Source organism: Anthonomus grandis, chromosome 18, assembly GCF_022605725.1.
Source record: "Anthonomus grandis grandis chromosome 18, icAntGran1.3, whole genome shotgun sequence".
NCBI classification, from domain to species: domain Eukaryota; kingdom Metazoa; phylum Arthropoda; class Insecta; order Coleoptera; family Curculionidae; genus Anthonomus; species Anthonomus grandis.
This window is the reverse complement of record NC_065563.1, coordinates 4,188,842-4,203,039: the sequence shown is the minus strand read 5'-3', so window position 1 is coordinate 4,203,039 and position 14,198 is coordinate 4,188,842. Positions and strand designations below refer to the sequence as shown.

The following is a 14,198-nucleotide window of genomic DNA, read 5'->3' as shown; positions in this document are numbered from 1 at the left end:
TTTGACGTTTAGAAAACAGCTCCGGACATGGGTAATTACCGTTCCAAATTGATGACGTATAAAGGGCTAATTGGTGACGTCACGTATCTCAAGCGGTTATAGTTATAACCGCTTGGATTATTTACCATTTAGGAATGGTAATTGGTAATTACCGGTAGACCGCTTGGAATCGGTTTTGGTATTGACAGACAACATTGGCAGCTGTCAGTTAAATGTGAGAAGGCGGCAAGCATCTTGAAGTCTTGAATACTAACCATTACTTCTATTATTTTTCTTTTACGTTCTAGGCAATGGTCAGAAAATAAGTGTGAAATTCCAAAAAAGACCCTTTTACAATTCCAGCATATCGTGTACGTACCCATGTAAGACGGCAAGATAGAAAGTGGCGTGCATAGGGCTGGTAGATAAGATTTTAACTCTCTTCCTGAATAAGGAGGCAGCAATGGCGAAGGGGGTTCATACAAGAAGGGCCCATGTATTTGAGTTAAAATAGTGTAAGTTAAAATATTTCTGATTTAATGTTTGACACTTGCTGAATAAATCGGGTAAGGGAGCAGTCACTTACCCCTCTAAGAAATGTATATCCCTGTTTCTCTTAATTAGAAATTTAATTAAATAGTTTATAACACTTTTGAGAGTATAGGTATTTGGGGTCTTGTCGACTTCAAGTATTTCCGATTTTGCAATATTTTAAAATTTGAGCATAAAGAGTACTTTGAAAAGAATAGATTAAGAGAAAAAAATTTGCAGATCATTCACATAGGATGCTAAAAAATAATATTAAATTATGTCAAAAAAGAGGTCTGCTCTACTCTATTTGATGTTCCAAACTCATTGCTATTGATAATTACACGTTTGTCTCGCCACAGTAATTTTCGCTTAGTACTAAGGTGCATTTTCATCCATCACGCCAGGCAAAATCCTTGTGATTATGTCATAGCGGTGATATTAGAAATAATTTAAAAATTTTATTATCCTATGCTGGTTTAAGTATTAAAGCATTAAGTATTAATAAAGCAAACTAATTTAATATACAGGGTGTCCATGGATACAGTGTGGGAATAAGGTTAAGTTCGAAGTTAGAAGCTGAATGTTATAGGCAATTTTATAGGTACTGCTGGTTGTAAGCACAGATCTTGAGTCAAATGAATTGATATTTTAAAGTGGTTGACTACAAAATTAATAAAATTTGTTAAATTTAATTGGTTAAAATAGTGTGATCAGAAGTATCATGAATGTTTAAGATTTTCGAATCACTTTCTTCTAAAAAGGAGTTTTGAATTATGGCTCGCTCTTTTTGAGAGACATGAGGTATAATTTTGTGTTTTTTTTTTTGATTTATCACAAAAATCTGGGTTGAGTCTCAACTTTTTTATTTACATTAACTTTTGACTTTACAAAATTAATGTCTTCGTTGCTATTTACCTCTTTAATAGCATTATCAGGCTGTTTTGTTATTTTTGTTATAGTACCGTCTTGTAAATTAGATCGACTACACAGACCTGACAGTATCTCACATTTACTTTTAATAATATCATAAGTACATGTATTGCCATTTTCGTTAATACTTAGGGAATTATTTAGTATACAAGGCAAAAGAACTTGAACAATATTATCATTAGAGTTTAAAGCAGGATCAAAGCTGGGACTTTGCAGGCCTATTAGTTGGGCAATCGCATGGATGTGTTTGCAAATATTAAAATGGTATAATATGATATGGTATAACATTGTCTAAGCATGTACATTTAAAGCTGTGCACATAAATATTGCATAAAATACACGTTAAATTGCAATTTTTAGTTATAAAACAGTCATTATTATCAACCAGTTCTATGAAATATTTTATAGATTGGTTTTTAAAAGAAGCAATCTCCCATTTCTTTCCCTAATTTTTGACAATTTTGAAGTTGTTTTTCGATAACATAATGATTTGGTCAAAATATGAATCTGTAACAAGTAATAACAACAAATTTAGGGTTTTATCTAACCTTTTGCATTGTTTCCTTTCCAAATAGTGATATTTAATTTTTTTGTGCAGAGCTTCAAGGTACATGTTTGTATTTATTCCTAAATATTTTCTAGCCGAATAGGACCATTTATTCGTTCTGTTAAAATAATTTTTTAAAAAGTAATCACCAAAAGATCTAGTATCCAAATTGTTCTGTAGATCACTTAAAAATGTATCCAATCCGCATTTAAAATTTTCAAAATCAGTTTCTGTATGCCATGTTGCAATGTTTTAAAAACAATTTTTCTTTTTTCTGCACTATTAGGTCCAGTAATTTTATTTAGGTTTAGAAACCAATTTCTTTTGACATGCCAGGCACACAGTAACTGATGGTTTGATGGTCCCATAATTAAGTACCAAGCTTTATAAAAGGCAGGAGCATCGTCGGACATGAACACATTTGTTTTTATGGTACCTACTCGATCTTTTATGCAAGTAAAATATAATTTAAAAAGTTCGGTGTCACACTTGTTGGAAAAGCAAAAGGCTGCTCGAACACCTTTCCCAAAGCCATCAACAACCATAATTGTATACAATTGAAAGCCATAAGCATTTAAGCCATGGGTCCCATCAATACAAATTTTGTCATGGCCATATCTGCGCAACATATTTTCTTGAAAATTTGTTATGACAATTAAAATAAAATCGTCATTGCTAAATGGATAATTAGGTTCTCCCTGCTCTTTATAATAGAGTACCTCACAATTTTCTCCATGGATTTCTTTCATGGTATTAACCCATAGCTTAATACTTATGGCATCATTCTCATGTAACTTAGTCGAATACGAAATATTAAAATCGCGTTTGATATTGTGAATGTCTTTTTTCCAGCAAATGGATGCGTCGATCAATACAACCAATTTTTACGGCATCTTCTTTAACATCATCCAAAACTTGTTGTACAGTTACCCCTTGAAAAAGTTTTCCTAAAAGAAAAATGTTAGTGTAGTATATCTAAATACCTTATTATTAGAAATTTTGATTGTTATAAACCTAATTTGTAAAAAAATCTGACATTAAGAATAATGGTTTTTATTACTTAACAAAGAGCAAAATATTACATTTATCTTTAAATAATTTAATAATATATTTTTAGGATCGTATAGATATATAGAAGAGTATATAGGTATGTTAAAACCTAGAAAAGATATGAAATAAAGAAATAGATAAATAACAAAACAAGATGACAAATTTTTTTAATGGTAAAATATACAGGGGGTCCATTTAGTACTCCCTTCCTCAAATTAAGTATAAAAAAGAGCCCCAAATGAAGACGGGAGTACTAAATGGACACCCTGTATATGAGTAATAAAAAAAGACAAATATTTTATATTAGGTACCTGTTATTTCATTTCTATCTTCCTTTGTTAACCGCAATCGCCCTAGTTCACAATCATGGCCTACATGACTAAAAAAAACTTTACTTTCACAGTTTCTTCAGCTAATTTAATTGGAATTAAAGCAATTATCATTGCTGGACATGCCTTGTGAAATTTATTAGAGCCACTGTTTTTAAGTTGACCTTTTCGGTTTTGCACCAGTTTTGTGGAATAGGATCTATGGTGAATATGATAATATCTTCTTGCATTTTTGACAGATTTTGGTGATGTATCTTGGACAAAAGCGGTTTTATGTAGCCTTTCCAGAGAAGGAAATCTAGGAATGGTTTGGTCAATAGACGCAAAATAGATGAATCACTGGGTAAATAAATATATATATGTTAATACCTAAGTATGCCTCCCTAGGTTGTAGCATTTTTTTGTTCCCTTAGCATCATCTTAAAAAAATACTACAAACTTTCTTTTTATTTAGTTTACTTTAATTTGGAAAGAATATTGTTTATTAATTATTCTAATTTATTTATGTTAATCTCGGCAACATCGCTTTCGGAGGTATCCGTAATTTAAACAAAGTATGTACTGTGTGTTGCCTAAAAGCTCAAGGGACTTTTAAATAATTAAATGGACTCTTGAAGTACTTTTAATTTATTTCGACATCAGTAAACCTGTTTTTTATATTGTGTTACATATTTTATTATTAACAACACAGTTTACGTTTGTATTTAAGTATTTTATTATCAAAAAATGCATAAACAAAATCCAGTCTAACTTGACCTTGCTTTAAACAATCAGCGCATATCGATCTTCGGGTTAAGGTTCAGAGTTGCCATATTGTGCTGGAGCGGAAAAGCGGCTGATCTTATTATTTTCAATATTCAAAATGAATTAAAATCATTATCATTATTGATTGAGAATCATATCATTATTGAAGGATTTTGATAGGTCCTGGTTTATGTTCTTCAGTCGTACATAATTATTTATGTAGATTTCCTAGCAGCTCTATTCCTTTTCCTGGTAAAAGGTACGTTGGCAACAACGGCAATGGTTCGGTGGTGGGAGGTCACCAAGCACCAAGGTGAACCTTGATGCCCATCCATCTTTCCTTTTGGCGTGCGACCGAAGATCTGACAAGTCGTTCTAATTTTGCCTAGAAAAAAGGGCGAATCAAGTAAAGTTTTCCATTTCGGGATGTGTTAATATTTTAAACTTACTTATTTTTCGCACTGCATCTACCGATGTAGTTTTCCTTTTGCTGACGGGCGTGGTTTATCTGATTTTGCGATTTTTGAGTTTTCCCATGACATCACGTAAGTAGCACGTGGTTCCTTTGTAAGTGTCTTTAAATCAGGTATTCCTTCTTTTATTTAGATATTCCTTCGTCCTGCCTTGCTGCCCAATCAACTTTAACGAAGGTTGATAATTCTACGCCACAAAATATCTTTGATTGATATTTTTGGGGGGTCCTTCTTACTTATTGCTTAGTCCTTATGTCATTTTGTCTACTTTTACCTGCCCCAACCACGTGATTGCTGCCATACTGCTTGACGCCATTTTCAACGCCGAGCCCTGCCTTCAACCCTTGCTGCTTCCAGACTGCTGACCTTCATCCTCATCCACCTAAGGCCATGCCTTCAGGCATGTCAATCGCTGGATAATGCTTCCCTAGCATTCCTACGCAGTAACGCTGAGCAGGAAGTGTTTAAGCTGCGTGGCGGAGTTGGTAAAATTTCATCATATTCCATTTCATCATATTTCATCATATTCTTATATGAACTTGGTTTAATGATTTATTTATTCTATTTTGATTGATTGTAGTATTTATTTTTGTTGGTACACATATTTTGATTTATAAGTAGCCCTGTGCGTACTGTCTATTTAATCCTTTTTTCCTGCGCAGAGAATTCATGAATTTTCCCCAGGTTTAACGTCATATAATTAATGTCATATTCCCATTTTAATTTAATATAAACCCATAGAGCTACACGTTCTCTTTGTGATATTTAAGTGTTACTATCACTATTTTCAGTATTTTTTTATCTATTTTTTTCACTATCACACCACCATTTGTAAATAGTTGTAAATATTTTATTGACCGCACGGAATGCAATGTTTCAGTTGACATCTAGGGTATAAAATAAATTTTGTTAAAAAATTAAAATAAACCGTTTCACTTGAAGTTGATACCAGTCCAGACTATTGCTTTAAAAAAAAAAACATAATTAAGTTTCTTGATTTACTTAATTATAAACAACATCTTTAATCATAAAATTTAAATAAACTTTAATTAAATTAAGTGGCGTCCAAAGATGAAATCAGTAAGTATAAAAAGGGAGGGATGATCTGCCCACCACCACGCTCACCAGACTAAAAGCTGCCGTGCATTTATGAGGCAAAAAAAAATATCCATAGGGTAGAAAAATTGCCACAAGGTAAGATTAAAATATTGTTGTGAATGACATAATTCCATTTATTACATTTATATATTATATACTTAGAACATTGAAAGGCTAGAATTAGTAAACAACAACTTTGTTTGAGTCCAACATGTGCACAGGGGCAAGAGGGGTGTGTTGTTTACAAATATATTTGCCGATTCTCTGTTGTCAAGTCGACGCGAATTTCCAATGGAGGAAATTTTTTGCTATATTTTAACAACCATTATAACGTTAATTTAACTTACTTGTGTTGTATTTTATAGGAAAATTTAAATTAAAAAATATAAATACTACAATTAACCTATTTTAAGAATAAATATAATATCCTTAAGCAAAAAAAAACCAAAATTATTAACATTCTTATCCCTAAAACCGTTTCTAAAAAATTTGAAGCGACAACACCGGAACTTAAGCGCCTGAGCCATACGCATAGTGTCATCTGTCAAACGGCTTTTTGTTTATGTTCGAGATTCGTGTATTTTCTTTAATTTTTTGGTTTCAAAAGGAAAAAGGCCACATTTTAGTGTTTTTTTAAATTGCTAGGATGGCAAAAACTTGTGTCGTTTGTGCCGCATCATGATAAAAAGGTGATTCAAGCCGATCTTTTCACAAGTAAGTACCGATACTTTCATAACATCACATCATGGGGTAACCATCATCATAAACGTAGAATAGGGGATCTTATAGATATAAACCTAATAAAAACTTGAATGTGAAAGTGTGTGTAAAATACCAAAATATTTATATTTTTAAACCTAAATATATTTTTGAACATATTCATCTATCAATAGGCTATAAAAAATATAAAACTAGAATTTTGTCCCTGGTTTTATTGCAGGATTTTATGTTTTTTTTGTTGTTTTGGCAGAAAGATGGCATAATACCCATATACCTATCTATATATAGTTATGTTTTTTAATATAGACATTAGGTAGATAGATGAAATTACTAATTTTTTATTGCCTATGTATAGTTAATTTTGTCTTTCCCTAAAATTTGGTCGATAATTTTTTTTTGTTTTACCATATTGCAACTTATAATAATATATATATATATAGTAATTGGCACCACATATTAATTTATTACTGTAATTTTTTTTGCTTTTTGATTAAATATCAAATACTTATAATAAATTGCCTAATATATGCACAAAGGGAACAATGGATTTCATTAATCGAAATCAACACAATTAAAAAGAATATATTTGTTCAGATCACATCCTTAGAAGTGATTTATTATATAAGGAAGATAATATTATCAGTAGCCAGACTTTATTAAAAAAATCAGCTCTACCTTAAAGGTAATTTTTTTAAAATATATTTTTCTAGTATAAAAAATCGTCACAAAAAGTATTAGTTTTACTCATATAAGCTTTATTTATACCTAATACTTATTAAATTAGGTATGTGTGTAAAACTATTTTTTTACTAGGATTTCTGATGCACTGGTTAAAAACACAGCAGCCGATAATTCAGTGAATTTACCAAGTGATTTACCCTTCAAAGCTGCAAGGGTAGTTTTCCTGAATAGTGCAAAAACTTCTTTAGCTTCCAAAATGGTATATAGTACAGACAGTGAAGCTAATATAGACAAGTATGGATAATTAAAATAAATTAATATTCTTGATACACCAAATTTTGTATAATTACAGATCTGATCATTCATCATCAACAATAACTGCATCTGAGATTAATAGTTACTGTGGGGTCTAGGTCAACAATTACTATTTCCCATCCAATCCGTTTTTGTTTAACTGCTACACATTCCCTGACTCTGCCAAGGAAAAGGTAAAAATACACTCAAAATAGACATCATTATAGCAAATTTAAAAATTATTGTTCAATTCTTTTTCTAAGTACAAATAAGACTTTTATGCCATGTATCATCTTATTCTATATATCTTATTTAAAAGTGATACAGTATTTTATTGTGTTATATTTGTAATTAAATGCAATTAATCAAATGTATAATATTTCAAAGATTCTTTATAATAACATACATTTTATTGATCAATTGGATTATCATAATACATTTTTTAAATTTTTTCTTTTTAATATTGGTAATACTATATTTTTATGTATATTACTCTAGGGTAAAATGAAAATGATATCCTGAGGACTTTTTAAAAGCTAAATCACTTATCACCAAATTATGGAAAAAAAAAGAACAAGAAATTAAAATTCGAAGATTGCAACAAACAAATTTGCGCCAAAGAAATTGAATTAGATGTCTCAAGTTATTATTAAAATACTTAAGAAATATTACATATATTACATATTTTATTTGACTTGTAAAAGTACTTGTTTGTATATTACTACTAATAAACTATCTAATCTAATCTATTGTACATAGTCTTCATTCTTAGGTAAGCTTTGTTTTTTAGTATAAATTAATCTGATATAATAATTGGTATTAGGTATTATATAGGTCACTGTTAAATGTCTCAAAACCATTGTACAGGCTAAATACTCATAATAAAAATCTTATAACCTATAAAAAACCTGCAACTCCTTCACAATTTGAACCTCCTTGTAGTTTTAACTCTTTCCGCTGAAGCAATACTGTCCCTTTGAAAAAGTCAGCATCATAGAAGTATATATTATGTGATTTAAAGTAAGTGATGTAAAACTGAGTTTTGTATAATATAATAATTATAATAAAATTTTGCAAAATGTTAAAAATGTGTGTCTTAAAACATGATTTATTAAGAAATCTATAATATTATATTAATAAAATATTTTATTTCCATAAAAATGCCTTGACAAAAATGCTGCCTTTTATTAGGACCTTCCTCTAACGAAGTCCGTTAAAAAAACACATAAATAGCTCATAAATGGTAATATTACTTATATTTAAACTCTATAATAATTAATAAAAATTTATCAGGTAAATATTTGTTGACGACGTCACTGGTAGAGAGTGCTTGTATCGGTGGCGTCAACAATGCGTTCGAGCGGCGTTGCGATGCCATTAACGTTTTCTCGTTGCTTCGTACTTTATTTTCATTTATTTAACGTATATTGACTTCGATATAGAGTATCTTATCAAATTTATTTTTAAAAAATGCTTGATATTTTATTAAAGGGGAGCAGTAGTATTGTTTTAAGTTTTCGGAAAAAACTGAAAACTTTTATGATATTATAAAGTGATTTTTGCCATTTCTCTATAAGCATTTGGCATCATTGTATCAGAGATGTTGCAAGCAAACAAACCTGCCCATAGTTCCACGGCATGCTACTTCTAGCCTTTCAATGTTCTAAGATTATATAAGAATATATAATATTTACCTACCATCTTTATTTTTAAAATCATGTTCCTCTTCATTGCAGTGTATTTCATGTATATCCAATAAGTGCTTTCTTAAGGAATTATATCTTGTGAAGTTATTTTCACATTTATCCACTGGACATAAAAGCCTTTTTTGATTATGCTGAGTTTTGAGATGGCACATAATTTCTAGCTTATTTGTATATTTTAAGCCACAATGATAACATTCATAATAATTTACAGAAGAACTTGTTTCAGTCTGATTTGACGATCTTATTCTGGTTCTGGGGCATTCTACTTCATGATGTACTTGCCTGATATGCCTATATAGGGATTCTTTTAAAGAGTAAACTTTGTCGCAGACATCACAGACGAACTTTGAAATACTGACTTTTTCAATATTCCTATGTTGCCTACAGTGTTGTAACAACATCCGTTTTGATGTAAAAGATTCTTTACATTTATCATATTTACAGCTATAGGAAACCGTAACATAAAGAAAATGAATGTCCTTATTATGTTTTTTCAACGATTACTGTGAAGCATTTGCTTCACAGAGACTTAGACGGACACACATTAAACTTAAACATCTTTCAGATTTTAATACTTTCTTTCTTGGTAACAGAAATCAATAATTAATTAGGTAATACCGTATCAAATACAAAAATAATCAACAGTATTGATTAATAGTTATATATATTTACCTAAACATAACCTATAAAAATCCGACTTGTCAAAATGTAAATGCCGTGGCGGATGAAAATGCACCTTTGCACTAAGCGAAAATTACTGTGGCGAGACAAACGCATAATTACATTGTCAAACTTTTGACATATGATCTCGTAGTTGCCAAATTGTGTATATATGTAATAAGCAACAAGCACATCTAAAAAGCATATCTTATATAAGAGAAAACATGAAAGACATCTAAATCTATCTGCCAAAATGATAGCACTATATTAGTGAATGGGTTTTACTTTTACACACATTTGTACACAAGCAAAAAATTCATTCCTTTATACAAAGGTTCGTAGCCTCCATATTTTCTAACATTTTGAGATTCTATTCATATGAAAAAATATAGAGAGGGCTCGTAAATGTCGAGCCCCCCACGTGCTCGACATATTCTGATATCTATGTTGATTATCAGACAAAATATGGCATTCTTTTAAAAAACTGAAAAGCTGATTGCAAACAATTAACAGCTTTGAAAAACTTGGAAGTAGGCTGATCAGTCTACGGTGCGTCCCAGGATAAGCGAATTTATACGTAAAAATTATAAAAAATGTTAGGGTTGAAATTTGACTGTTTGGATCCAGCCCTGCTTAATTAAAAAATAAAATTTTGCATATTTTAATTTTTTTTAAATCAGGCATGGTAAAGTATAGATAGATAAAAAGTTTATAAGAAAAAGCTGTTTAGAACGCAAATAGAACTGTTTAGAACGCCCGAATACCGAATTTCATAACTATCGACTTACTTTGATTTTTACGTTTAAATTATTTATTTATTCTCACTTTTCTAAAAGTTTAAACAAAAACCAAATAAATATTAATATTTTAAATAGTGAAAATTATTTTAAAAATTATTGTTCTTGACTAATTTTTTTTTACGATCGGTAGGAATTTTTTCGGCTCGTGGAATGCATGCCGCTTATTTTATTGGGTTCTTTTTTGCTGCATTTACGAGTTTTTGTCAAACTTTTTAAAATGTAAACATTCTCAATTAAATGTAGCAGCTACTATAAAACATTGTCACTGTCAAAGTTATATACAAAAAACTTATATCATTATTTTATTGTAAAGATAGTAATTTAAAAATGTATAAAGTTATTAATAATATCGGAATTTACAGAAAAATATTAAATTTGGAGCAGAAAATTTTCATTGTGCAATCGTATGGTAGTGTAAATAGTATGTCGTTAAACTACGTTTCAAATCGCACCGTTTCTTATTTTCTGCTTGGTTAGGCAATAATATTCTCGGACGAATCTACTTTCATGACAAATAGTGTAATTTCATCCCAAAATTGTCGGCTTTGGTCCAATTAAACGCCAAACTTAGGGAAATCCATGGCAAGAGGCAATATTTTAAAAAAGTCAACGTATGGTGCGCCATATCTTACCATTTAGGTATTATTGGACCATAGTTTATTAAAGGATCTCTTAATCAAGAAAAATATCTTCAAATTTTGAAAAGATTTTTTGAAGCATACTTAGAACCTTTACCAGTTGATCAAAGAATAAATCTTTATTTTCAACACGACGGCTGTCCAGCGCACTCCACCATTCGAGTAGCAGAATGGTTGAATAGAACTTTTCCGAATCAATGGATTGGAAGACGCGGCCCAATTGGGTGGCCGCCAAGGTCACCTGATTTAACCATTTCTGATTCCTATTTACGGGGTTAAGCAAATTGTTTATTCCGATCCATTAGCAAATGACAAGGAATTACTAAAACAAAGAATTAGATATGCTTGGAATTCAATTTCCATTGAACAAGTTAGAAATTCTTTTAAAAAAGTTTAGGAAAGGTATTAGAAAATGTTTCGAGGTAGCTACATTGAATAAATTTAAAATAAGTAAATAAAATAAATTTTCTTGTTAAATTAGATGTACTATATACATTTTATTACAAACATATTTTTGGGATGGTTTGTAACTCTTAGATCAGTGATTTAACTATTAGATTATTTTACTATTAGATAAATTAGTTAGTTTTTCTCTAATAATTAAATATGAATAAATAAATTAATCGGTAAACAAAAGTAAAACTCAAAGTAGGCTTATGGTTGTGAAAGTCGGTATTCGGGCATAATTTTGCGTTATAAACTTTTTTATATCTTGCCTAAAATTCTATCTATCTAAAATTTAAAACAAGCTCGTTTTGTATTTTTTTTTTGTAATTTTTGCGTATAAATTCGCTTATTTTGAGACACACTGTATAGTTAGTTGTCAAATGCATTAGGATACGGGCCATGCTTTAATGAAATGTGCAACATGTGGCAGAAAACTTTAGATGTTGTTGGAAATAATACTCGCTGATATATCATTTCGGTAGCTCAATTTATCTTTTACTTTTTTAGGAATACTTAAAAATTCGTTTGGGCTTTATAGGCCTTAACAAGAAGCTTCTATGGTTAGCCGCTATATTTATGTGCATTTTATCAACAGGTCATCTCACTCTGTTTTTACAATTTTGTGTCTATTTGCATACATCGAAAAAAATCATCAAATAAACATCTTTAATATATTGATACTTTACTTCCCTAACTTACTTATTATATTTATAGAGATCTTTTTTATTTTTTTTACATATTAGTTTTTTTGGAAAACTTTGATTAAAAATTGGTTCAAATATATTTGTAAAAGCACCTCATAAGCTATTTACATCACAATCATTCTGACCAAAAACGTCAGCCCAGTTCTCTTCTTTTAGCTATTGAATAAAAAAAGGTTTGTTTGAGGAAAAAAATTTTTATATTGTTTTCGGTATATATACTGGTTTTTAGTTTCGAAGATTATTTTTTGCCCTTTATGATTTGAAATATGAGTTTGCAGTCATGCCTAGCACACAAGCAATATCAATATTGGTAAATATATTATCAATGCAAATATTTCACATAGTCTTTTTTTTTGTAATTATTGGATAGAAATTAAATGAGTTTTAAAAGTTCAATATTAAAGTCACCTGCTATGAATGCCTACTTTTGACTAGCTGTGAAACACAAAAGTAACTTTTTTATCATCTTTTGAAATTAAATATTCCTTGTCTTAATTGATAATTTTTTCAGAATTTGATGAAGTTTTACCCTATTTTGGTACACTAATTTCAGTAGTTTAAACTCTGGTATAGTATTTTTCATTAATTTTACAACCCCACAACAGCCCTAATAAAAGATTAAATTCAACTTTAATTGAACATATTAGACTTTTCAAAGAAAAAGATAAAAATGAAGACATTGTATGTATAATGCCATATGCAGTTATTGCTTCTAACAATACTATATATTCCAGTACAAATTTTACATCCTTTAAATTAATCTACTTATGGATACATAAGATCCCATAAAATTAATAGCTGCTCATATTTATCCGGAATATATAAATTTGTATTGAATTTAAACCGAGGCATTATACCAAAAAATTTAAAATGATACTATTAAGTTAAAAGAACAAATTATTGAAAAACATAACAAAAATCAAAAATCTGGAAATCTACAAGGAGAATATCAAGTATAAAGGCTTGGTAAACTTAAATCAAGATCCACTTTATGAACACAGATATTAGAAGATAATAAAATTTCAATGATTCAAAATCAAAATGACAATAAAAAAGAAATAATTCATGTAAATGAAGCTAAAATAATGCCACTTGTTGCAGATTGATGATCGGAATCATCTATACCAACGGGAATGGAGTAAAATTCCATGATCTAAATAATAATCCTGGAATACTGCCGTACAAATTAGGTAAGATTTCACTCTTATTATAAAATAATTTTATACTTTCAAAAATTATGCGAAAATCTTCATTAACGCTTTAAATACTGATTTTATTTATATGAGAGAATGTGAAAACACCTTGTTCGCGTTATTTGCTTATGAAAAACGAATTGAACATAGTATTAGACAAATAAACACAAATATACATATTGAAAAACAAAAACGAGATATTTTAAATCCTCTTGGCTCCTTAATAAAAGTAATTACTGGAAATATTGATCAAAATGATGCGATCAAATGTTTCTCAAATAAATATATTTTAAAAAGTCTCATTTAAACAAAAAGTCACAATTAAAAACGACAATTAATCAAGTATCACTCAATCAATCAAATAGTTTTCAATATCTTGAACTACATGTTATAATTCATCAAATATCAATGATATATCAAATCATTTATAGTATAATTGGAAAAAACAGAAGTAGCTATATCTTTTGCTAAGTTAAACCCATTACATAATTCAGTAATTGATCTAACTGGATTAATAAAACAAATAAATATGGTAAAAAATAGATTAACAATTGATAGTTTGCCAATACCAGTTAATATCTAAAACATTTTAAATTTTTAGATTATTGAAATTAAATTTAATTTGACTCAAACGGTGCTATTATCACCTTTAGATTAGTATTACCATTGGTCGA

General features: G+C 29.5%; 1 long non-coding RNA gene across 1 annotated transcript in view; it reads left to right on the top strand.

Annotated features, from left to right (window-relative positions):
* The first annotated feature begins 228 nt into the window (after window positions 1-228).
* Window positions 229-14,198, top strand: part of LOC126746939 (uncharacterized) — a 31,238-nt gene continuing 17,268 nt past the window's right edge. Inside the window, exons 1-2 of the long non-coding RNA XR_007664041.1 lie at window positions 229-494; window positions 13,433-13,521. This is a non-coding gene — a long non-coding RNA (uncharacterized LOC126746939). The remainder of the gene's footprint in view (window positions 495-13,432; window positions 13,522-14,198) is intronic.